The following is a 26,327-nucleotide window of genomic DNA, read 5'->3' as shown; positions in this document are numbered from 1 at the left end:
GGGCGCTGGGGATGGCTCCTTGGCCTCTGCCCCAGGCTCTAGAGTGGCTCTGATCACGGCAGAGCATCGCCCCCTGATGGGCAGAGCATCGCCCCTGGTGGGCGTGCCGGGTGGATCCCGGTCGGGCGCATGCGGGAGTCTGTCTGACTGTCTCTCCCCGTTTCCCACTTCAGAAAAATAAAAAAAAAAAAAAAAAAAAGAAAATACCTCAGTGCCCTGCGATGTTTCATCCTGTTCGATGTCAATATCATTTTTTCTAGCTCACCGAAGAAGCCCGTGGAGTGGTGGTCGGTGGGTGTAGCACTTGCCTGGCCGGTGGTAGGGGGTTCAGTGCTTTTGTTGTTGTTGAAACATAAAGAAATCCACTGGGACTGACGGTGGGCTTGAGAGAAGGAAACGCAGCCTCTGTGCGTGTGATACAGGGCAGGCGGTTACCGGCCAGGTGAGAACCGTGGTGCTCAGCCAGAGGTCCTCTTCTGTCCCAGTAGGGCATGGCCAGTGCTTGCCAACCCACCAGCCTTTGTTTCTGCCTCTGGCAAGAGGTTATCCTCAGGTTGACTTGAGAGTCCTGTTCTTTTTCAATGCTGGAGGGAACAGAACAGAAAATTCTCTGTAATGTAGGAACCCAGCCAAGATGTGGTGGTGGTGGAGAAGGAAGGCGATACCACTAAGATGTTTGGGCATTTTCTCAAGAAGAAGTTGAAAAGATAGAAAAGCCACCTGGGTTTGTAGATTTGCTGCCTAGTGTTATTCAGCACCCATTTTCTTTCTTTCTTTTTTTTTTTTTTTTTGTATTTTTCTGAAGCTGGAAACGGGGAGGCAGTCAGACAGACTCCCGCATGCGCCTGACCGGGATCCACCCGGCACGCCCACCAGGGGGCAATGCTCTTCCCACCAGGGGGCGATGCTCTGTCACGACCAGAGCCACCCTAGCACCTGGGGCAGAGGCCAAGGAGCCATCCCCAGCGCCCGGGCCATCTTTTGCTCCAATGGAGCCTTGAGCATCCGTTTTCTATAAGGAGCAAATAGATAAGTATAATGATTGGTGGTTGGGGGGGAAGGGAGAAGAATGTTGACATTGGGCAGTCCGTTGTCCAGGAATTGTGTTTGGTGCCCTTGTATGTTTTCTCATTTAATGTTCAAACAATGCTGCAGAGATGATAGGTTAGAATCATGTGTATTACAGATGAAGCCAACTTGCCTAAGTTCCCATAACTCAAACAAATGTGATAGAACTAGGGTTTGAGAACTAAAATATCTGTCTGGATCCAAATCTTTGGAAGAATGTGGGGGCAGGGTGGAAAAAGAAACCAGATGTGATAGTAAAGGCATGCGTTAGAATACAGGCAGTTTGGTTTTCTGCTTTCTTGGAAAATGGGGCAGGGAAGAAGAGCTTTTGTTATTCTAAAAGAATAAATTCGATAAATTCACTCATTTACTTAGGAGCTGTGATTGGCTCGGGCCATGGACGGTAAGTAGATCAATCTTGAGAGCCTAATCTGATCTATGGATAGTGGCTGCTCACTGGGAAATTGATTAATGATGCCTGTATTGGGTATAAGGTGGGGGATTAGTGGCCCACTTGCTATTTTCATGAAGCAGAGAAGTGGCTGTTCTGAGCAATACAGAAAGATGTACTTTGTTGAATGACACTCATAAGGGCGCTGGATTCTGCCCTTGTAAGAATAAAGACGTGCAGTGGGTGGTGAGCACAACTGGCAGATACTGAGAATCTAGTGAGAATGGGCAAAGGTCTCATTTTGTGTTATAATAGGAGATGGTGAACTTCTGACTCTTCCACTGAATCCAAGGGAAGCAGCCCAGTCTGGGCAGAAGAGAGACTTCAGGAGGAATTCAGGCGTGCCAGCCCTTCTAATGGTAAAGTGGGTGTTAGCAATGGGATCTGTGGAGCTAGAAAGAACACATTTCTAATCCTGGCTCCATCACTCATGAGCTGTGGGAATTTGGGTTTTTACCTCTGTATTCTCAGCCACAAAATTTGGATACTACTTGTGGCTCTTGGTGTGATTCTGAAGATGAAACAAAATAACATTATTAGAAACAAAATAACATTATTAAAGTGCTCTGTATACAGCAGGTGCTCACTGTCTGGTTGTTTCCTCTTCACCCACTCTCTCATGCCGGGTGGTTGGGAGTGCGCTCCTTGGTGAGGAAAGCCCTCATTGATAGGCACCAAATCCTGACCCAGACTTTGCCCAGTCCTTGGTATACAGGTGTCTCTAATGTCCTTTCCCATGATCCAACTTCAGGGTCCACTTGGCTTTCCTTATTACTATTAATAGAAACTATGTTCCTAATCCTCTCACTGTGCAGTCAATTTACCTCTAAGAGCCTGGCAGGGGCAGCGTGCAGAAAGATTGACAACATTGTTCACACTGTTTAAAGGTTCCACTGTGTGCTGAAAATTGTCTAAATGGGGGGATAATGAACAATCTCCAAATTGGAGCTTTCTCAAGCTGAGAGGAAAGAAAGGCTTTGGAGAGGGGTTGCCACGTGAGCCAAGTTATTAGCGGGGTGAGGAGCGGAGAGAGACAGTGTCAGTTCCCCAAGGCCAAGAGAGATTGGACCTGCTAGAGCATGACATGTTTGGGGCCTGTCACTATTTGCAATTTACCTGGTGACTTTCCAGGGGATGCTGGGATAAGAGAGACAAGTACACCTTGGGCTCTATCAGCCGCAGACAGGTTCCTAAAACTGTGACCTCATTGTTGTCCACCACAGGCTGGACTGACTTGACAGGTGAATTCAGCATTGGGTTCCTGAGAGTAACTCCCCCGATGGGCGGCGATATCCTGTGTGCAAGGATTGTGTCTCAGAGTCTGGCTTTCTGTTCTGTTAGCAGCTGCTATTTGGGAGGGTGACTTCACTTCTTCGAGTCTTCACTTCTTTCCTGAAATGCGGGGTGGATGACATACCTATCTCACAGAACCATTATGATAAATTATACTCATGATATTTAGAAATCATAAGTATCACTTACCAGGTTCTTATTTTATGAGAGAAGATGCTGTGCTAGTCTCCATTTTGACCAATAGTCCTACACTGCGGGTATTATCCACACTGTAAAAATATGACATTGAGCCTCACAGAGCTGAGGTTTCTCTTCCAGGACCTCACAATTAGGAACCAAAACTTGTTTGACTCCAAGTATGATACTTTATCCCATCTAATATAAGACAACCTCCTGTGAGATGCTTGCTGATTGCAAAACCACCCAGTCTGGACCCAGATCATAATAATTGCTCAAGAAGTATTTCTGGGTTTATTGCTCATACATCTGTTCTCACGAACACTGGACATTGCTCAGCTCTGAGGTTCATGTTAGACATCAGCTGGTTGGTGTCAGATATTATCTGACTATTGACCATTACCTGGGACAGCGAGTAGACAGGCAGAGAGCAGATCATCCTTTTATTTCTCTCAACAATGAATACGACTGTTTCAGCAACAGCCAGCCCTACTTGAAATTGACAGGATGTGAGAAAGGGTCCGATTCCGTGACATTCTCGCTAGTGGCAAGCCCTTAAGCATTGTGTTGCACAAGGTGTTAGGTCAATGGTCTACAGAGTCTGACAAAGCCTTGGCAGCCCCATGATGAATGGTGACACCTTGAGCTCAGACTGCAATGTAGACAGTGATGGAGACGCTGCCTGCAGAGGAAGTCTTTAGGGGTGGGGGGAGGGCGAGCCTCCATGCGCCCCAAGCCCCTCCCGGTCCCGCCATCATAATGTTCACCTCACTGCTGCTGTGGCCTGTGTTGCTCTTTGTACTCCCTCCCACCTGAGTTCTCTTAGGACAGAGACAAAGTCTAACTGATCTGCTTGTTTTCAACATGTTCCATAAGGCCAAGCAAAGAGTAGGTAGTTAATTAATACAGAGATAGTGAGCATGCAAGAGACTAATGCAGAGAGAAAGAAAGACAGACAGAGAGAGAGAGAGAGAGAGAGAGACTGAGGAAGGGAGAGGGACAAACAAGGAAAGGAGGGAGGACAAAGAAGGAAGGATAGAGAATGAAGGAAGAAAGTTAAAGAGAAAAATGTTAGGAAGGAAGGAATGGAGGAAGAGGGAAGAGAAGGGAGGGAAAGAAGGGAAGGAAGAGTGGAGTCTACAAGACTACTCTTGCAGGGATTTTTTTTTGGGGGGGTCATTTTCTGAGACATAAACTCTTAAGCTATAAATGTGACTAATTTCCCAGGACACTGGGCTGTAGGGTGAGCTTAGGAATTTTGTTCCAAAAGACCCAACTTCTCCAACACAAGAGTCACAGCCCCCAGAACATGGGACAGTGAAGCAGAGATGAGGCACTTTGGAGTCGGAAGTGTCCTGAGATGTTAGGCAGGAAGGAAGGGATGGATTGTCCTGGGAGAGTCCGATCCCCATGGTGACCTGTTGGCCTTTCCTTTTCTAAGTACGTACTGCCGTTATTCAAAGCTTTTAATGGAAACTTTTCTTCGGTTTAATAGAACTGTGTCTGGGAATGGGACCTTTCCTGGGATGTACCCAGACTGTGCTATTTTGAATTCTGCATCATTAAGATAATTAGGTGCCCAGACGGAGGGATTCAGTACTATTAAGGGTTTGGTGCACACTGGCTGGTTTTGGTGGCAGAGTCATTTGGGGACACAGCCTCTCTTTGCTGCTGGTTTTTAGAGCTGAGAACCTTGACTAGGACAAAGTGGCTCTCCTGGGCAGAGGATAGGAAGGGAAGGGGAGGGAGGTGGCATATTATTGAGCTCCTCCTAAGAACCAGGTGATCTGCAAAGAATCCTACCTGCATTGTCTGATTGAATTTCATCCTCCTACTGAACTTGTCAGGTGTGTGCGGTTGCTCTCATTTCAGTTGAGGACACAGTGGTGGGGGACGAAGGCACGTGCCAGGGGTCAGGCATCTAGGAAGCTGCTGGCCAGGTGGCCTGGAGCACTTTCATTCGGCTTTCTAAGTCTGAATTTGTTGACTTGTTAAGTGAAGATAATAATACAGGGTTGATAAGAGAATTAAGTATGATGGGACATTTATAACACTTATCATAGTTCTGGGCAGCTAACAAAGAACTTAGAAAGTGTGAGATAACATTCTTATTCATTCCCAGATTATCTGCATCCAAAGCCTAAACTTGGGCTATACTCTGAGCCCAGTATGTCCCACGGGGAAGTAGATACGGGCCCCACACGGACATGGGATCTGAAAGTCCCTCATTCTGTCTAGGACATGAGCAGGCTTGGTCGCCGTCATGCTGTAAGAATTCAGCCGTGCTGGGTCCCTTTGCCATCTGTCTCCGCGGCCTCCCCAGTGCTCAGATCTATCCAGTGCTCTGCTGGGGTGCCTTCCTTCCTCCTCCTCCCCCTGAGCTGAGCTCTCCCACTCCTGTGAGTCCCCCACCACCTCTCAATGTCTTGTCACAACTGGGAACCCAGAGAATTTCTTCTACCTTTGAAACATTCTCAGCTATTAGTAGCTGTCATAGTAATGCTACCACTTAATTTGAATGGTCCTCACAGTCTTCAAAGAGTTTCCATGTGCTGAAATTTCTTGCTCAAGGTCGTTCTATTCCACTAGACCCTGAGTACCGAGACAGCAGAGACCAAGGCCGTCTGGGCACAGCTGGACATTGACTGTTGCCATAGCTCCAGGGACACAGGGGCATCCACAGGACACTGTACATGAACAAATGGAAAAGGTGTGGAGTATATTTTATTTAATATTCTGGGCAACACTAGAAATTATGTGTAATTATCTCCATTATGCATGATTCCCCCTCCCTGGTTCAATAACGTGATCCTCAGTTAAGAAAATATACAACATAATCCACAGTTCAAAAGCTATAGAAATGTTTACCTGAAACCTATGTGCTCTTATTGATCCATGCCACCCTGTTAATTTTCTAAATGAAATAAAATTTTTTTTTATTCTTTTTTTTTTTTTTTTTTGTATTTTTTTTTTCTGAAGCTGGAAACGGGGAGAGACAGTCAGACAGACTCCTGCATGTGCCCGACCGGGATCCACCTGGCTCGCCCACCAGGGGCGACGCTCTGCCCACCAGGGGGCGATGCTCTGCCCCTCCGGGGTGTCGCTCTGCCGCGACCAGAGCCACTCTAGTGCCTGGGGCAGAGGCCAAGGAGCCATCCCCAGTGCCCGGGCCATCTTTGCTCCAATGGAACCTTGGCTGTGGGAGGGGAAGAGAGAGACAGAGAGGAAGGAGGGGGTGGGGGTGGAGAAGCAAATGGGCGCTTCTCCTATGTGCCCTGGCCGGGAATCGAACCTGGTCCCCCGCATGCCAGGCCGACGCTCTACCGCTGAGCCAACTGGCCAGGGCCCTAAATGAAATAAAATTTAAAAAAGAAAAAATATATCTCAGACTCAAAGAACTTAACTAACTACTCCCAAATCACACCAATAATAATTGGTTAGACTTGGATTCAAATTCAGGTGTGCTTGATTCTAAATTGCATGCTGTTTCTGTATGTTTGTTTGTTTGTTTTTACTATGTCACATTATATCCCACCACTTAATATTACTACCACAATGCATATCTTTTTTAGTACCTTTTCAAAGCAGTTTTACATGCCATTTCATTTGCGCATCATATTTCAATGTAGTATGTAGCACATACGAGTTTTATTTTCTTGCTTTGCAGATTTGGAAAGAAAATCTCCCAAAATATACTTCTGCACTAGAGCTCAACCAGCTTTTTCTGTGAAGGGCTAGAGAGTAAATATTTTAGGCGTTCAGGAACACACAATCTTCATTGCAACTTCTTGACTGCGCTACGTACGAGAGCACAAAAGCAGTAGTAGTAGGAGTATGTAATAGTTGGGTGTGGCCATGTCCCAATAAAACTTTATTGACAAAGAAACAAGTGACAGCCATATTTGTCCTGTACACTGTTGTTCTGCTCTATACAACCACCAGGAGCACTAAAATGAAAAATGCCAAAAATGAAAAATCAGGCTCGAGAGCTTAAGTAACTTGCCCAGAGTTCTAGAACGTATTTGTGGAAAAACTATGCCCAAAGTCTGGCTTCTTTCTCCCTGAAACAATGTTCTTTCCAGGACACTAACCTCCCTCATTAACCACCATGGTGGAAACAGAAACCAATCTCATACTCACGGATCTGCTATTTGTTTCCCCCAACTGCAAACATTAGTCACTGTTCCGCCTTCAGCCCGGATAGCTCCCATCCACTGGAACCTACGGAAGTCCACACTCTGCTTTGTTGCATTCTGAACTCAGCCATGAATGGGATGCTGTGTCTCTTTCCTGAAGAAATGAAACTAGAAGCAGAACAGGACCCTCCCCGATTTCCAATTCACCAGAGTGGTTAAGAATACAGATTTGGAGCCAGATAGTTGAGGTGGGAATAGCAGCTCTGATACTCATTAGCTGAGTGACCGGGGGCGCCTTGGTTTTCTCGTTAGTAAAATGGGGATAGTAATGAGCCCTGCCTCAAAGGGCTGATGGACAAGGATTGGCACAGTTAAGGTGGAAAGCACTTAGGAGAGTGTTTGCTACCTGTCGGTGTTTAGTGCTGTTGCTACTGCTATCATTCTAATCATCACCATTATTTTTCCTAACATGGAATTTGTGACTTCCCGTATTTAACGCTTCTAACCTCCCAATACTGCTAATGCAGACCTTCTCACCCTGGGCACTATTGACATGTTGGGCTGGATAATTCTCTGCTGTAGGGGTTGTCCTATACATTTAGGGTGTTTAGCAGCATCTCTGGCTTCTACCCTACAGATTTAGTAACATCCTCCTCATCCAGTTGTGACAACCAAAAGTATGTCCAGATTTTGCCAGGTGCTGAGGGAAAACTCTTTGAAGTTGAAAACCACTGCTCTGATGTCACTGCCTCTTCCCCACGAGTGTTCGGCAAGTCCTGACATGTACCTTCCTCATGAAGAGAGGAAATGACAGGTCTTCAGGAAAAGTATTGGAAGCAGTTAACCCTTAAACGGAGACACTCTCACTGATATGATCAATTGAAGGTCATTGATGCAGACTTTGGGGAGAAAGTGGGCAGCTTGTCAGAAGTATCTCTGATTGAAACCAAACATTTTGGGATTTAGCCGCTGACCCAGACCATTAGGTCCTGTGGGCAGGGTATTCTGTGTGACTAAGTCAATCACTTGGGGAAGGTGTACTAGGAGAGTCACCAGGTTAGACCATGACAGACAGAGGCAAAGCCGTCCTTTACTCACTCAACAAACTGAGGCTACTAAGTCGTACAGGAAGCAATGAGGAGAGGTAGCATCTCCACATTCCAGAAACTTACAACCTAGTCCGAAAGGCAGGCAGGTAGGCAAATAGATGGGCAGTCCTAGACTGAAACTACAGAGCAAAGTAGGATCTTAGACAAGTCATTTATTTTTCTGGATCTTGGTTTCGCCAAACATAAGGGTATCCTGCATTGGTTTGAAAGTTATGGAGATGAAATTCCTATCCTCTGTTATGACAAGATGTCCGTAAAAATTATCATCCAAGGATAATAGTTGGGTGAGCAGAGGGCTGTGACCACTTGGGTCATTGCCCGATAGTGTCTGGACAACTTCAGGTTCCAGGTTCCTTCCCAAATCCTACTTGCATCTCTGTGACTCTGGTCACTGGCATAAGTAGGGGCACCGAGAGGAGGTATTTCTCTGTCCCCACACTTAATGTGGCTGGATGATGCCAGGCCCTTTAGATTTGAAAAATGGTTGGTTTTCATTCTTTCCTAAATGCCAGGCACATCCAGCTGGGTTGGCCGGCTCCCCCCTCACTTTCACCCACATTACCCAAGGGAAGCAACATGTCAAACTGGGTTAGGGGCTTTGCTTTAACTGAAAGGCATGGAAGTAATTGGCTTGTTCTCTGCCAATTGCTGCATATGATTCTCATCATCATCGATTCTATCAACTAGTTCATTCACTCATTTAGCAGCCTTTCAGTGTTGCACCGGGGGGGGGGGGAGGTAGAAAGGATTGACCTCAGCAGGGAAGATTATTTTATCACAGACATTGTTCAGAATCGCTGGTACATGATGAGAGTAGAAAACAGACCATGTCTCAGTTGGTTGTATTTATAAATTTTCACAGCCACTGTACCCCTTCTGTCCCTGCTGAAAGGACAGATCCCTCCAAATACCCTGACCTGATACACCACTGCTACCACTTAGTGTGTGTCCGCTATGGGTAAGAACCTTGGTTAGAATCTGAGCACATGCGAACCGCTACAGGGCGGCACACTGGTTAGGAAGTAAGTAGTAGAACTAGACTGCCTAGTTTTGTCATTGCCAGGTGACAACTAAGTTGCCTAGCCTCTCTGGACCTCAGTTTTCTCATTTGTAAACTGGGAAACAGTAGTAATACTTACCTTAATTTAAGATAAATTAAATTCCTCTATTATCAAAGCACTTAGGAAAGTGACTGGCACTCACTAAAGCCTCAGGATACATTGGCTTTGGTTTATTCCAACAAATACTTACTGACCACCTGCTGAGTGCCTGACAACGTTCGAGGCACTGGGCAGGGATTAACAAAATAGGCTCTACTCAGGCCAATAGGAACGGTTGGATGAGTTGTTTCTGCCAAGGGAGAAAGACTGCAGAAAAATTACATAGAGAACGATTGAACTCAATCTTAGAAAAGGAGAATGAGATTTTCAAGAAGAGAAATGAGTTTGGTGTGGTTGAAGCAAAGCAAGAAGGTGAAGCATGATGAGAGACTAGAGAGATGGGCAGAGGTTGGATTATATCATATAAAGCCTTGCTGAGGACCCTGGGCTTTATGTCCCAAGGTGATGAAGGTGTTTCAGTCAGACTAAGCTAAGTTTGCGCTGTGGTAACGAACATCCCCAAACACTTTCATGGCTTAAAAAGGCCTCACTCAGACATGTTCATTGTGTAGAGGCTACAGCTTTTGCTCTATATGCCTTTACACAGGGACCCATTTTGAGGACGTAGTCCCCCTGTGAGACATCCTGGATTCTTAGCAAAGGGGGAAAAAAGAGAAAATAATGTACCTGCCATAGCTCTTAAATCTTCTACTCAGGAATGATATACTCCCCTTTTACTCATATCTTATTGACCAATATAAGTCACATGACTGAGCCTGCTGTCAGTAGGGCAGGAAGTAATTATTCCATACGGAAGAACATGAATATTTAGAACAAGAATAAAATCTACTTACAGCACTCCATGATCAGATCTGGATTGCAAGAAGCAAATGTGCTAATAGATATGAAACTGTCATAAATTGTAAAGCTCCATTCAAATATCAGTAGTTACCATTAATTTTAGTAGTTACCATAAAGATATACCACATGGATCCTCCTTCAAAGAAGGACTTGCTGTCCAGCCACAAGGAGTGTGGTCAGCAGGTAGCCTGTAGCCATCAGCCCTTCCAGGTCTGTCTCATATGTGGAGAGCTACCTCGTCACACTCTTCCCGGTGACTGAATGAGGCAGATATATAAAGGTTGGCCCATTTTGGCCAAAAGGGGACAACTCTGATGGATGATATTTCTTCCAGAGCTCCTTGCTGGGTATCTCAGGCTTTCCCAGAGTGATTGCAGTTCAACTTCTCCCTGTGCACTCCCTGTGGGAGTCTTGTTTCCTCCCACTCACAGATGTTGATCTCCAATAACCATCTTGTCCTCTAAATTCCATCTCAGCGTCTGCTTCTGGACAGCCCAACCCGTGACATGGTTATAATAGTAGTAATGATAATAATGTAGTTATTATTATGATCTATAATAATATTCAACGAGATTCATGTATTTATTTTATTATACTCCCTATTAAGGGCCAACAAAGGGAAATATACCAGGTTGCACAATTAGCAATGGAAATAACAGACCATTCCTTTGAATTTTGTCTGATAAAACCACCATTTTGGTTCTTAAGGATTTTGTATTCCTGGGGTAAATATTCCAGGGTCACAATAAGGTCCTTTTGGAATCGGCCAGAAGCTGATCATCAGAAACTCAGAGATTCTGAGCCTTTAAGAGAACCTACTGGCTCTTCTAACTGTTAGAGCTCTCTAGGAAACACCACCCTGAAGTCCTTGCCAATCTGTGGTCTCGTTTTTCATCAACACCCTATCTGTGATGCCTCTGTTTATTAAAGTGTACTGTAAAAGGACTCATATTTCAAGCCAGAGAGCCCTGGGCTTCAATTCAAGCTCTCTACCAGCTGTTTGACAGCAGGCAAGTCACTTAATGGCTTTAAAACTCCTCTGTAGAATGTGGATGACAACATTTACCCCATATGGTTACTATACACTGAGGATTAGGTGAAGTATTCTGTATGTAAAGTTCTTAGGAATGTGCATGGCACATAGCAGGGGCTCAGTTAATGTGTATTTCCTCTGCATTCTTTCATCTCCTTGGATAAAATATGCAAATGTCACTTTCTGGATAGGCAGTTCGGTCACTTCACCTGATGACCCCAGAATAATGGTTCTTCTTATTGAGAAATGCATACCCTGAAGAAAAATGATGGTGGCCCCCTTTCTCCTGAGTCTGGTAGACATTTATTTTGACTAATGTTCTCAGTTGGTGAGGATGGTTTGAGATGGTTTCTATGATAGTATCTGGGATCGATTGCTGAGGCCTGTCACAAGACATCGTACGGACAGGGTGGCATACGTGCCAGACATTAACCATCTTTGTGACGTATCCACAGGATGTATCCTTCTTTTCCTCTCTAGGAGTTTGCAGGCCTGTCTCAGCTCATGGGAAATTAGGTCCAGTCTTGTCTTGGCTACAGTGTTGAGCTTCTGTGTGTGGTCAAGTGAAAATAAAACATTTGTTGGAGCTGAAGTAGGAAGCACCCAGCGGAGTCTGAGTCTAATGGATGGTTGTTGTCTCAGTTTCTTGTCATGGCAATGTCACCTCTTTCTTTAGGACTCATTTCAGATGGATCCTTAACCATGCTGCTTCCTAAGTGCTAGCATGTATAAGAGTCACCTGGAGAATTTGATAAAACACAGATTTCTAGGATCCGCCCCAAGAAATTGTGACTCGGTAGGTCTGCATACTCAAAGCGATGCTGCTCGTGGAGCAGGCGTTGTGTGGCTCTGTTCTCGGACCTGCTTCTCCCTGTATGGTCTGTGAGCCGGCAGCCTCGGCATCATCGGGAAGCCTGCTAGACAACCAAATCGAAGGCCACGCCAGGGCTCCTGAATGAGACTCTGCATTTAACCAGATCCCCGGGCAAGTCATAGGAGATTCAAGTTTGAGAACCCCTGGACTAAGATCTCTGCTCTGACTCTTCTTTGCTGGAATAGGTGCTGACACTTTCTTCCCATCATTCCTCTCCTACATCGCCGACAGCCCTTTTCACATGTTATCCTAACCAGAACGATCTACCTATTAGACTTTGAGCTGTTGAGAACAGGGGCCAACATTTTCATTGCTGTGTATCCATCTTCTAGGACAGTACCTGGACTATAGGAGGCCCTCAGAAAATGCATGAATGAACAAAGATGACAATCCTCAGAACTTAGACTCCACTGACCACCCCCGCCCAAGTCTAATTCAAGTTCTCTTTTGTGCCGTCTTTGAACAGAGATTTTTCTCAGTGATTCAGGATTATGGATGCCTCATGAGAGGACTATTTGAGCCATTTAGGAGGACAAGGGATTTCCAGGCACAGCAGCTCTTATTTACATGCAAACAGTTGCTGCCCTAATTATGAATCATTTTCCCCTATTCATGTGAGCAAGTTATGAGGATTCTCTATTTGGCAACATCTCTTTGCAGTATTCGTGGCTCATGAGATAGCCAGAGTGTCTGATCTCCTATTTGAATTTTTTAATTTCCACTATAACACCTTTGCTTGTCGCTGCATGGGACATGCTGGGCTTGGTGCATTTGTCAGGGCACACTATTGCATTGTGGGATGGAGGGGAGGAAGAAGTAGCTAATGGAACTCCTGTCCGTGAACATGGTGGGAATGAGAGGACTAGGGTTGTCATCATGACAGTGCCATTGCCTTCCTTTGTGACCTGAAATATCATCTCTCTTTCCCAACTCTGTTTTCTCATGACAGATTTGGCTTTTATTAGTAGTTTTTCTTTCTTTGTTTCTCTTCCTTAACCTTTCTCCCTTCCTCATCCCCTTTCCTCTTTTACTTTTCTTCCTTCCTTCCTTCTTCTTTTCTTCTTTCCTTCTTTCCTTCTTTCCTTCTTGCTTTCTTTCTTTCTTCCTTCTTCCTTCCTTCCCTCTCCCCTTCTCTCCTTTCTTTTCTATCTAGTTTTCTTTTTTTCTCTCTCCTTCCCTCTTCCTATGTTTTGTTCCTTCCTCCCTCCATCTCTCTTTCTCTTTCCTCCTCTCCTTCTTCCCTTTCCTTCTCATTTCTTCTTCCTTCTCCTCTTCTTCTTCCTTCACCCATTTCTCCCTTTCTCTCTCTTTTTCCTCTCTTTTCCTTCCTTCCTTCCCCTTTCTTTCTTTTTTCTTTCTTTCTTTCTTTCTTTCTTTCTTTCTTTCTTTCTTTCTTTCTTTCTTTCTTTCTTCCTTTCTTTCTCTCTCTCTCTCTCTCTCTCTTTCTCTTTCTTTCTTTCTTTCTTTCTTTCTTTCTTTCTTTCTTTCTTTCTTTCTTTCTTTCTTTCTTTCTCCTTCCTTCTATCCCTTCTTTTATTCATTTTTAGCAGAACCACTTCTTCCAGAATTTTATGTGCCATACTGATACATAAGCCAGTTACCTGTGGAGCTCCCCAGATGACATGCTATGATGTGGTCTGCCACACCAGTCCTTCTCTGCATTCCATAACAAATGGACTAAATCCCAGGTTTCTGTGAAATGCAGTTTGCAAATTACTGTATTTGATGAACTCTTATGGGCATTTTGTTTCTAACAACTTAAGATACATGTGAGTAAAATGGGGCAAGTTGGGTTAGAATCTCTTATTTGGCATCTCACAGCAAGGTAACTTTAAACGGTTACCCTGGGACCTCAGAAGGGGCAGCGCTTGCTTCTCAGAGTCACTCACGTTGTTTCTGATTAGAATGAGGTCATCTGTATCCCTGTGCCATTGTCATGGTCCTATCTGCCTCTCACCAGACTTCCCAGTTTGGCTCTGGCTCTCTGCTTTGGCTCTTGGTCAAGACTTCTTCTTTCATAAGTAGGTAGTGGTCCCTTCTGTGGGTAGCCAAACATCTGCTCGTGCATCTATTCACGACATCCATGCAACAAAGGTTTTTTACAATGAGTTCCACATTCCAGGCACTGTACGGTCACTGGGGACACAGTGGTACGTCACGCACTATGCTGCCCTCAGGGATCCTGTAGTCAGACTAAACATGTAAGCACATCAACACCTATCAGTGTGGTAAGCACAATGAAAGGAACGTGCATATGGTAGAGAAGGGAGAGAGTGAACTCTATAAGGAGTCTTGGAGGAGGGGAGGGGTTGTTGGAGAAGGTTTCTGAGGAAGGGTGATATTTCAGCTTGGGCGGGGAGGGTCTGAGAAGGTTTCCCCAGCAAAGGTGATATTTTAGCTAGGTTTTGAAGGAAACATCCAAAAATTGAGAAGGTAAAGCATTTGAAGCTATAGAACTGGAAATACAAAGACTCAGAATTGTGAAACCACAGAGCATTCAGGGACAACTGTTGGCATTTAGAATTATCCAGAAGCACTGCTGTCTAAAGGAGGACGGGGGTGGGGGTGAGGGGTGATGCAACGAGAGAAGCGAGGCCAGATTATGAAGGACATGGTGTGTTCAGCTAAGAAGCTGTGTGTTGTAGATGGTAGGGCAACAATGAGACCTTTTTGTAAATCCCTTTTCTCTTAAAAATAACGATGGAAAAATGAGAAGATAAACAAAAATGAAAAAAAGTAGGACAAAACCCTCCACCTCACCTATGGACACTCACCCTCCACAGGTAACAATGGTCATTCTTGGTTTCTCCTCCCAGTGCTTTCTCTATACAGTTTTTACGCAGTGGAGGTAATGCCAGTGGAGAGTTTCAAATGGAAGAGACATATGCAGATTTGCCTGTTAGAGCAGTCATTGTATGGGCTGAGTGATAGCTTGAACCCTACGCAAAATCTTCATGCACTAGAAAAGACTTAATCATCTTCTGTTTTTAAATGTTCTGTTTTAGAATAGTTTAGATTTACTGAAAAGTTGTCTGTAAATCTAAACTATTCTAAACAAGTCTAGAGAGCTCCTGTGTTCCCCTTCACCCTAGTTTTCCATTGAACAGTCTTTTAATTAATTGGGATGTATTGCCATTACTTGTTAGTCAGGTAAGGAAATAGGCACATCATGGACTTTGTTTAAAAACGTAATGTCTGGTTGCTGCTTCCCCTGCCCCCCTATTCCTCCCATTGAGAGTTCACATCAATAATCCTGAAGGGCACACCAGTGGGTCTTCCACACTGAAGCAGGAAATTAACTCAGATACTAGAGAGATTCTGCGCCCCCACAAGCTGAAATACACATAGTTTTCTCCTCTACCTGAAATAAAGTCACAGTGTCCCCATTCTAGGGAAACAGCTCTGAGGCTCATCCTTGAACTCAGAGCCAGTTGGGTTCAAACCCATCACTCTGCTGGGTGTGACCCCAGGTCTTTCTTGTCTGGGTGTGGACTGGGTAAAGCGGGAGCCCAGACTTCATTCTGTTGTACTAGAAATAAGGTGTCTACCATACCAGGACTAGTCTGAAGCGTATAGCTACACCGTCAACTAAGCCATCCCCAGCTCTCAATCAATTAACAGCTTACATGTTCCCTCCTGTAGCTATACAATATGAGCTCCTCGAACTACACGGCCCGAGCCAGGCTGTTGAATTCTTCGTAGTTTTTGAGCTCCTCCAAGTTTCACTTACTTTTCACGCTCTGCCTAAATGCAGGTAATCAGACCTAATTTATTGGACGCCTCTGTGGCCAGCTGCGATGGAAAATTTACAAGTAGGAACCAGTAGTCACAATACACAAACTCCAAGTCTTGATATTAGAATAGTATTTTGCTTCCTCCATGACGTCTGCACTTTACCAAATAGTCCTTTTGATTGTCTATCACCTGGCTCAAAATGTCTCTGCCTTTTATTTACCTCAAGTTTACTATTTTATTATCACCTCATTATTTTACTGAAGGGGAGATGTTTTCTTTTTTATTTCCTTCCTTTAGCATGTGCATGCACGTGAGAGACAGAGAAAGAAAAAGAGAGAGAGACAGACAGAAGGACAGACAGGAAGAGAGAGAGAGATAACAAACATCAACTCGTCGTTGTGGCACTTTCATTGTTTGTTGATTGCTTTCTCAGATGTGCATCTGTACACAGAATTACACACATTTCTTCCCAAATCCAGTATTCATATTGGTTGCTTGCAATAGACCATGATCTACACTGTGACAATTGGCAATGGTTACAAACTAGAACTTTCTTCTCTCCCAGAAATCTGATTCTTAAATGTTTACCAGCATAATGTGTGTCCTGTTAATTACATCTGCCATAGGTGTACTCAAGTTGGCAGAATAGTCTATACGTGTCTTGGACAGTCCTGTGAGGCCATGGTCATTGTGTTCCTTTTTCACTCTCCTTGTTGTATGTGTGTGGCTGGGCTGGAATCCATCTAATGCATGGATCAACCATTATGTCCTAGCCTGGGAGGATTTTTTCTGGCCAGTTCTTTTAAGTTGGTATTACTTATCTCTATTTTGGTATCCATTTTGCATTCTGTGGATGGCCTAGTTTCTAGATTCCAAATTCTGTGGAGCCACCTCACCGTTGGCCTTGTGTACACTAGGGGGAGGAAGTGGAGAGATGAAACAAAACACAACAGTGAGGAGAGGCCTGTTGTCATTTTTCGTGACTGTTACCATCTATCAATCAATGTCTTTCCTAAAACAACAGAAATAGGTATAATGGAAACTAGAATTTCATGCTAAAACTGGCCTTCTGCTGATCTTGGGCCTTGGTTTGGACAAATGGAAGGCAGCAGAAGTCACCACTAAGTGGATTTTGCTCTTCTTAATGAGGGCTACAGTGTCCAAAAAAATTAAGTTTTCTTTCATTAGCGAAAATGAGGCTCCTTCATCAACTTGCACATTATACAAAGAAAGAAGGGGAAAAAATAGGACGGTAAAAAAGGGAAGGAGCCTCGATAAAGTAAACAATTATTTTTGATTTATTGATCCCTGCAAAAAGATAGAGCTTTTGGCAGAACAAGCAGCATCTTTCTTAATTAGCGTCATGATTTTCCGCAGTTATTGACAATGCAGTTTCTTCAGCCCTGTTGCTTTCTTAGTGTCAGCCTCTTCCCCTGTGCTCCTCGCCATCTGGTGGGGACCCTATTAGAGGGGGAAGGGGAAAGAAGGCATTCTGCTTCTCCCCAGGAAAGCACGGGGTACCTGGATGGCAGCAAGGGACAGTGTAAGAACCAGCTTTGGACCCAAGCGCCCATTGTGTCACTTGGCCGTTACGTGGCCTTGGGCACATTGTTCATCTCATTGGGTCTAAGAATACTAAGCTTGCTCACCTATGAAATGGAATGATCAGATTGACTGGTGATTTTATTGAGAGAATTAGAGATTTGCTACAAACCAAATTTCACAGTTCCTGTGGAAAGTGGTAATTGTTAATAATAGTCATAATTGGACAGATGAATTTCTGCAATTTACTGACAGGTACTGTATTCATTATCCTAACAAATATTTTCTGAGAACCCTCTGTGTGCCTGAAACTGTTCTAGGCACTGACGTTTTATCAGTGAACAAAACAGACAGAAAAGAAGGAAGGAAGGAAAGAAGGAAGGAAGGAAAAAAAGAAGGAAGGAAAGAAGGAAGGGAGGAAGGAAGGAAGAAAGGAAGGAAGGAAGGAAGGAAGGAAGGAAGGAAGGAAGGAAGGAAGGAAGGAAGGAAGGAATGACCTCATGGAGCTTACTTCCTAGTACACTATTAAAAATTCTCACTCAGTTCAGGGAGTCATCCCAAAACGACGAGATTGCAGGTTTGAGCCCTGATAAGAGCACAGAGGGGAAGCAACCAATGAACGCATAACTGAGTAGAACAACAAATGAATGCTTCTCTTCCCCTCCCCTCTCTCTCCCTTCCTTTCTCTAAAAATCAGTCAATAAAAAAATTTCACAGTGAAAATTATTATTTGATTGAGAAGATGCTGTGTGCCTGATCTCATGGACAATGCTCTTAACTGAAGCCACACTCCTGTATTCAGAAAATGGAAGGGACATGATCTGAGCTCATTGGGAGGGAGTTGGGTACAACTTCTTAAAGCCAAAATTCATTGAGCCCTTACAGTGAGGCAGCATCTCACCAACCTTTTGAGGTAGGTTTGCTATATGAAACAATTGAGATACAGAGAATTTAGGAAACTTGCCCAAGACCACACAGCTTAATGCTGGCCGAGTCAGGTTTCAAAGCCAAGTGTATGTAATCCTGAGCTCATGCCCTGAGATGCCAACTTGGTGGATGGGATCTTTCCTTCCAACTTACCTTTACTCCAGATTCAGACACCGGTTCTGGAACTAGGTTTCTGGAGAAAAGTCTGATTTCAGTTCATTTTAATATATAAGTTTTACAAGGGCAGGAAATGTGTCCTTTTGGCTGGTGACTGCATTCTAGAAGCTAATTGAGTTTTTGAAACTTAATTAATTTCCCCAAAATATTTTGAATGAGTGAGTGACTCAGTTGATGAGCGAATATGTTAGGATGTATCTTTTCTGGTCTTTGTTGGTCTTTCTACAGAAGGGAAGACAGACAAGTTATATTTATTCCGCACAAGGACAGTGACACGTTTCTTTGCAGTGGTAACATTGCCTTTGAAGAAGAGACAGTAGACTGGTGAATGTAGAAGGTATGATGACACAGAAGAATGTCAGGAAATGAGAAACTAGTCGGGTCAGGTCCGAGAGGGGCTTGGATGGCATGCTAAAGTGATTGAATTCCATCTGAGGGCTGTAAGGAGCCAATGAAAAGTTTAATGTGCAAATACACAGCTGACGTGGTTATGCATTAAGACAAAGATGTTAGGGGTGGAGGGGGAGCAGAGTATAGAGGGACAAATATACGGTTACAAAAAAACGATTTGACTTTGAGTGATGGGCACACGACACAATCAATAGTTCAAATGCCATAGAAATGCTTAGCTGAAACCTATGTACTCTTATTGATCAATGTTGCCCCATTAAATTTAATTTTTTAAATTAAAAAAACAAAAAAGACAAAGATTCTAGAACCGAGAAGAGCAAAGGTTTGCCCAAGGTCACACCGCAGAATAGTGACAGAGGAGAAACTAGAAACCCTGACACGGGAGAGGTGTCTTCTAAACCACACTGTGTTTTCTCAATTCTTAGGGGAAATTGTGAAGTGAACTTCCACTCGAGCCTATCTCTGCTCAGGTTTTTGCTTTTGATCTTCCCCCTGCGAGGGAAAAGTCTCTGCCTCTAGACCAGAGTTTGAGAGACACGCATATGTACCAATAAATGCGAACTGCTCCAACACTATCTTCCTGCTCAAACAGGTCATTAGGGGCTGGGCTCCCAGAGGGGCAACGGGGAGCAGTGGGTTAGCATTCTGGAAAACATCTCCAAATTTGTCTCTGGAAATATATTGGAGGAAGACCCAGGCACTTAGGACATTGTGACTATCTTTCTTGGTGTCATCAGCCATGGTGCATGTGTGTGTGTGCACACGCACACACACACACACACACACACACACACACACACACACACTCCGCACATATAAACAGGCACAGATTCCTTTCAACACACACCTGAATGCTCTATTCTTACTTCTGGCCCCACCCACACGTGCAGGCTGTCCACATATATTTCCCACACAGTCTGAGTACACACAAACACACATTACCCACCTCAGTGAAGTACAGCCTCCACATACTCACATAAGCGAGAGCAGATGCGCTGCCTTAAGTTTACACACTCTTACACACACCTGCAAACACATCAGCGTTGTACGTACCATGCACGGTTTCCACAACCTACCAGACAACTCCTGCTCTCAGCCTCAGAAACGTACTACACACCTGTATCAAAACCTGCCCACCCACAAAATACACACAGCTCATGCTCGCCTCCCTGCCTGAGTCAAAGCGACACTCATTCTTCTTCACCTCATCACGGGAAACCACAGCCCACAGCCTATATTTCTGTCTATATCTATACCCTTCTCTTTATGTACACACACATATATATCCACACACACATCCCATCATACACACACAGCCACATGTACACACTCTCATCACAGACATATGCACACACAAACATGCCATAATTACTGCATGCATATATACCATATTTATTTCCTAGGGATCACAGTTCATCAATAAAAAAATTGCCCAGGGCCAAACACAGTCCTCCTTAGAATCACTAAAAGAATATTATTTAAAGCCTAAAATTTTTATAGGGAAATAAAATTCTATTTGCCTATTTTTAGCTCCCCTGAGGTTAAATACGGCCTTATTCCATGCTCAAGCAGCTTCTGGGATTATGTAACTCCAACAGCTCTGAGTTCTGACGTCAGTGCCTGCTCTGCCCTTGGTGCCGGGCGTGCAAAACCCTTTCAATCCAGCGGCGGCGGCAGCAGGTGTTCTAGGCAAAGGGATATTTAGTGCTCTGGTTAAGGCAGAAGTATTAAATATTTGGGGGAAGTAATGCTATCAGCCAATTGGCTGAGCATCTTCAATCACAGTAAGCCCTGCTTGGGGATGACCAAGGTCCAGACCAACAAACAAATTATGGTCTGTTCTTGCCATATACCCTTTGCTTCCCAAGCTCTCTGTGTGTGAGACAGACATCTGGGGAGAGAGAGTGGGGACTCCAGCTGATCAGGCTCAAGTTCTGAGCCTGAGTGCTGAAGAACAGCTGGGAAGAGAGGCGAGGGGCCCCACATGGAGAGACTGGTTTTCTGCCTCGGTCATGTTCACAGAGGGTTTCCAGGATCCACCTGCTGGTGCAGGTGGATTGGCCACATTCTCACCAGGTGGGGTTAGACTGGCATAATGATCAAGCACACGGAACCTGGAGCCAGGCTTGCTTGGGTCAAATTCCAGCTCCTTTATCTCTTAGCTCCATGACCCTGGGCAAGTTCCTTCGCTTCTCTGAGTCTCACGTTTCCCAACTCTAAAGTGGGGATTGCTGTGATGTTCAAAAGAGTCCAGTGCTCAACACATAGGAAACAGCAGTCCTCATCATCTGCATTTCTTAAGAAACCAAACCCATTTTGTGTATGTGTGTGTGTGTGTGTGTGTGTGTGAACTCTGGCCGGGGCTGAATTCTCAGGAACCCTCGCTCTTTTATATTTCTTTTGAAGACAAACTTTACTCTTCGCCAATACTGACCTTTGAGCAGTTCCCCAAATACACTGCATTTGCGTGCGGCTCTGTCTCTCCTCTCCTGCTGTCTCATCGCCATCTGCTGCCGTCCTCTCCCTCGTGGGCTTGGCACACTTTTACTCACCCTTCAGGAGTGGGCTCAAATGCCATGTGTCCCGCTTGGCCTCCCAGATAACTAAGGCAGGCCCAGGTTTCTTCCGCTCTCTCACTGTACCTTGTGCCCCCCCCACTCCGTCATTCCCCTGTGACAAGTCCTCTCTGGCAGCAGCAAGGGACGGGGACAGTGGCTAATAAGAAGGAGGGCTCATCGCAGTCTTCGAGACAATGAGATCACTCTATTTACTCCAAGCCTTACTACCCAGTGTGTGTTCCAGGGACTCATCCTCATCGCTGAGAAGCTTGTTAGAGATGCAGAACTTCAACCCTACCCCAGACCTAGTGAATCAGAATATAAATTTTAATAAGGAGGTGATTCATTTGCATAGTAAAGTTTGAGATGCACTGTCAGGGGCTCTCTGCATGCAATGAATATGATGAGCTTGGCAAGTGAAGTCATGTGCATCCGTGAACACTTGGTTTATTTAGTTTGGTTTCAACCATGACCAGGGAAGAAACCCCAGATGTTATCATATGTTTGCAAGATGTAATCAAGAATATGGTCCTGGTCTATTCTCTTCATGGAACCCCCAAATCTTTCTCCATATAATCTTCATCACCACCCTCACTTTATTTAAATTTATTGGGGTGACGTTGGTTAATAAAATTATACAGGTTTCAGGAGTACAATTCTGTAACACATCATCTGTTTACTGTTTTGTGTGTTCACCACCCTGACTGAAGTCTCTTTCCATGACCTCTCCCAAACTCTATTCCCGTATTTCTAAGGTAGAGCCAGCAGTCTATGGTTTACCCTGCCCTGAATAATTATTTACTTGGCTTGCATATGGAGTTTATTTTTATAGCATCATTAACTTAAGGAGAAAGTGCCACAAGTGGGATACCCAAGAATGGTAGCTACTTTCTTTGAGTTTCAGCGGACTGTATCTTCTCTCCGTTCAGCTGAACAAGAGAGTTCAACTTCCTCATATGGTCACAAGAATGTAAAGACTGGGCAGCTGTATCCTCTTTCTGTGTCTTATCCACTGACACATTTTCTCAGTTAGTATCTGTCTCTTCCGTTGCTTTCTAAAGAATATTTCCAAATTTACATGACGGCATAATTAAACCTTTCCAAACTCTTGAACTAAATATATTTGTATGCTTATTAATTAGCCAAATACACATCTCTCATTCAGAAAAATTAGATTCCCCTGCTGATCAATTCTGTACATCAGCACATGTGTCCCTTATAACCTTTATCTCTAGACTCTAGTCTCCATGAGAACAGGACACTGGAGTAGCTGGCACCTAGCAAGTCTGCTCAAGAAATTTTTCTTAGATGAATGAATAAAATAAAACCCTGGAACCCAAGGGTCTGACTTCCTCACTTCCACATCCTCAAGGTTCCTGGCACCAAGGAGAATGTTATAATCCATTTTGAAAGAATGACTGGACCGAGGCAGCAGTCAGTTCTGCAGCCCTTGCTCATAGGGATCAGGACGGCTCTCTAGATGAGCTTGTGTGAGAAAAAGATCAGGGAAGAAAACAAAGCAGGAACCTTATTTCATGCATATTATTATACTTCTTTTTCATTCAGTATAAATAAATAAAAGGGGCTAATTCTAACAATGGAACTATGAAAATACTCAGAGATGCACGCAGTGAGTCTACCACTACCGAGAAATAAATTCATCTGATTGAGCTATTTATTTCAGACTGACTTTCTTTTTCTCCAAAATAGGCCTGGTGTCTCCATATGAGTTAGGAGAGGTTGTCTGTATGTCTGCTTTATCCTTAGACTCTGTGGGTTTCTCTACTTATCTCCCTGTGTCTGCCTTCGAGTCTGAATCCCTCAGAACTTGTGGGTTGCAAGCAACAGAAACCAATTCTAGATGAAAAACAAATAAATGTTCTATTAGGAAAAAAAAAGGGATAATTTTCAGAATCAGAGGAAATGCTGCAGACCCTCACCTTAGGAAGGAAAGAAATCAGGGAAGTTTCAGAGAACTTGAAACTTTTCAGTCTACTCTGTCACTGAAATGATTGAATTTCAACCATTTTCTATTATTGGGTAACTCAACCCAAGATTCAAATTCCAGTGTCTAAGTAGCCTACGTTGGGTCACATGTTCAGTTCTTGGACAGGCAAGGATAGAACACTAGTGTGATGGATTGGTCAAGACCACATGAGAAGAAGAATAGATAACATGGTAGATAGAATAATGGGTTCACCAAAGATGTCCACATTCTAGTTCCAGAAACTGTGAACATTGCAAAGGGTAAGTAAGCTTGCAGATGTAATTAAGTTTGTTAATCACTTGACTTTAAGATAAGGAGATTATCATGGGTTATCCAGACAGGCTGATATAATCACAAGGGCTCTTTAAATGTGGAGGAAGTAAGCAGATGAGTGTCAGAGCAGTACATTAGAAGAAAAACTCAACCAGCCACTGCTGACTTTAAAGATGGAAAACCATGAGCCAAAGCCAAAGAATGAAAGAAGTCCCTAGAGGCTGAAAAATGTCAAAAAATGATTCTCTCCAATAGTCTCCAGAGACGTATATGACTCTACTGACACCTGGATTTCAGCCCTGTGAAACCCATTTTGGGCTCTGACCTCACAATAGTAAATCTGTGTTGTTTTAAGCCACCATGTTTATGGTAGTTTGTCACAGCAGCATAGGAAATGAATATGGATATTTATCATGGAAAAACATGCCAAAAACAGGGTCAGCCTTTAAATGTATCCACGTTGGCCTTTAGTGGCTAGCATGGTGGCTGCAATGCACTTGGGAATGGAGAATCAGAGTTTTATTTCAAGATATAATAGTTCTGTTTCAAGACGAGGTGCTTGGTGAATGTTGGCTTTGTAAATTGAGAGACAGTGGAACTTTCTTCCTCTTGGTTCTCCCCATTGTGGAGTTCAGTGGATTGTAGAGGTGTTCTATATCCATTATTCTAGAAACTTGTGGTGGGACTTTATTGTGTGACTTCCCACAAGGGAAGAGGTGGCCCTGCTTCCCACAGGGTCTTTAGATTAGGCAAAAATGTGCCCTAGAGTCTTCATTCCACCCGTGACAAGATCTAGCAAATAGAGCAATATGGCCCTATGGAGGGGCCACGCCGGATGCTCCAGGATGTTTGCCAGTCTTCTCTGGAGCATGAGAAAATATTGTACTTGATGATCGTTCATTTTGATTACACTTCTGCTCTGGGGCGTATGATACTTTTTTTCTACAGTGTTTGGGAATGAGGCATCTCTGGGCATTGGTCTATGCCCATCAGAAATCAGTGTTGTGATATAATTACATTTGTGAAGCAGATGGATCATCAACATGCACGTGGCTGAGGCTCCTTTTGCAAACAGAGGCGACCGAGCTGAGGGCTGGGCTGGGGGTGGGGGTGAAAGCTTCCCTCTGTTCTCAGATAAGAGCCATCTTATTTGTGTCTCTGACGTTTTTTGTAAGGAGGATGGCAGAGAGAGAAATGCAGGGGCTCTGGGAAGGGAATTCATATTCATTAAACACCTACTGTGCCTATTTCATTGAACATTTACAACAGCTAAGAAGTAGGCTTTAATATATCCTCATTCTGCAAGTGAGGAAACTGAGGCTCAAGTAAGCTAAGTAAGGAGCCTGTAGATACCAGCCAGTGTGGACCTCGTTAGTGCTGCCCATCAAATATTTCAGTCCCCCTCCCCCACCCCCCACACATGAGACTTTCTCTGGTCTTTGTCTTCCCCACAGTGCGATTTCCCTTTCCTGACCTTCAGATGTGGACAGAAGCACGTGACTTGTTTAGGACAGTGAAATGTGAGCAGGACTGAAGTGGGTCTTTTCCGGGAAGAAGACATAAGAGCTGATACCTGTGTTGCCACGTGCTCTAGATCCCTCCATCGTGCTGACAGGCAGTGTTCCAGATGGAGGCTGCTCTTGGCAGCTGGGTCTTGGCAGTGAGGATGCCACGGCCAAGGTCTGAGAGACATGAATCATAAGTGAGAAGTAAAAATTTGTTTTAAGCTACTGAGATTTTCAAGACAGTTTGGTACAGAACCCTGCCTACTACATCTGCTCAGGCGAAGATCTGGAAGCAGACCACTTGTTAGCGTGGTTTCTTCTCCTCAGGGAGCCAGAGCAGGCATGGTTTCTTACCCGTGATCTGTGCAGAGACTTAGAACATCAGGGGTTTTTGGCCATGATTCTTGATTCAACTGGATTTAAGGCAGACAGGGTCCCACGGCTCTTCCATTGGTTTTGTAAGGGTTGTTTTAGTCTCTCCAGGAAGAGTTCTAAGATGGGGATGTCTCCCTCTTTCTCCAAATTCCTCATGACCCATGGGGCTGTCCACATCATAGGTGTTGATGAAAGACTTCTAATAGGAATGACCAGAGCGTGTTGAAATGGTTAAGAAGACATTGAAATAATGAAATGGGACGGAATGGAATTGATGGGGATGCAGTGGCTTGAACTGGAGAGCTTGACTCGCGACGGCATGAGATGAAATGGAAGTGGATGGAGACAGAATGGGTTGAACTGCAATGGAATGGCATGTGTTGGAATTTGAAGGGTGGGGTGGCTGAGGATTGAGGGGCTGGCAGTGGAATGTGGGGAACGCTGTGAAGTATTCCAGGAGGACAAAATGAAATAAATTGAATAGAACAGATTTATTTTTTTGGATTGAAGGAAAAGATTAGGTTAGAAAGAGTTCTTTTCCTCTAGTCTCCTATCCTAACCCCTGCCCCAGGGACTGTTTTTGCCACTGTAAACAGTCAACATACTGTTGAAAAAATTCCATTGTCAAAAAGCTGCCCCTCTGTGAGGGACATAATTTCTGTCTCCTCATTAGCTCCACCGGGCTTTTCAGGGAGGGCCTCTCGCCTGTAATAGTAGGCAGGTGCACATGTGTGT

At 44.3% G+C, this 26,327-nt stretch overlaps 1 protein-coding gene and 1 pseudogene across 3 annotated transcripts in view; both read left to right on the top strand.

Annotated features, from left to right (window-relative positions):
* The window catches only part of SHISA9 (shisa family member 9), a 312,313-nt gene that overhangs the window by 209,115 nt on the left and 76,871 nt on the right, over positions 1–26,327 (top strand). The window lies entirely within an intron of this gene.
* Positions 1–26,327, top strand: part of LOC136403359 (EF-hand calcium-binding domain-containing protein 14-like) — a 60,292-nt pseudogene that overhangs the window by 457 nt on the left and 33,508 nt on the right.

This window comes from Saccopteryx leptura, chromosome 4 (assembly GCF_036850995.1).
Source record: "Saccopteryx leptura isolate mSacLep1 chromosome 4, mSacLep1_pri_phased_curated, whole genome shotgun sequence".
NCBI lineage: Eukaryota > Metazoa > Chordata > Mammalia > Chiroptera > Emballonuridae > Saccopteryx > Saccopteryx leptura.
Note: the sequence above shows the minus strand (reverse complement) of the source record. Positions and strands in the feature narration are given on the sequence as shown.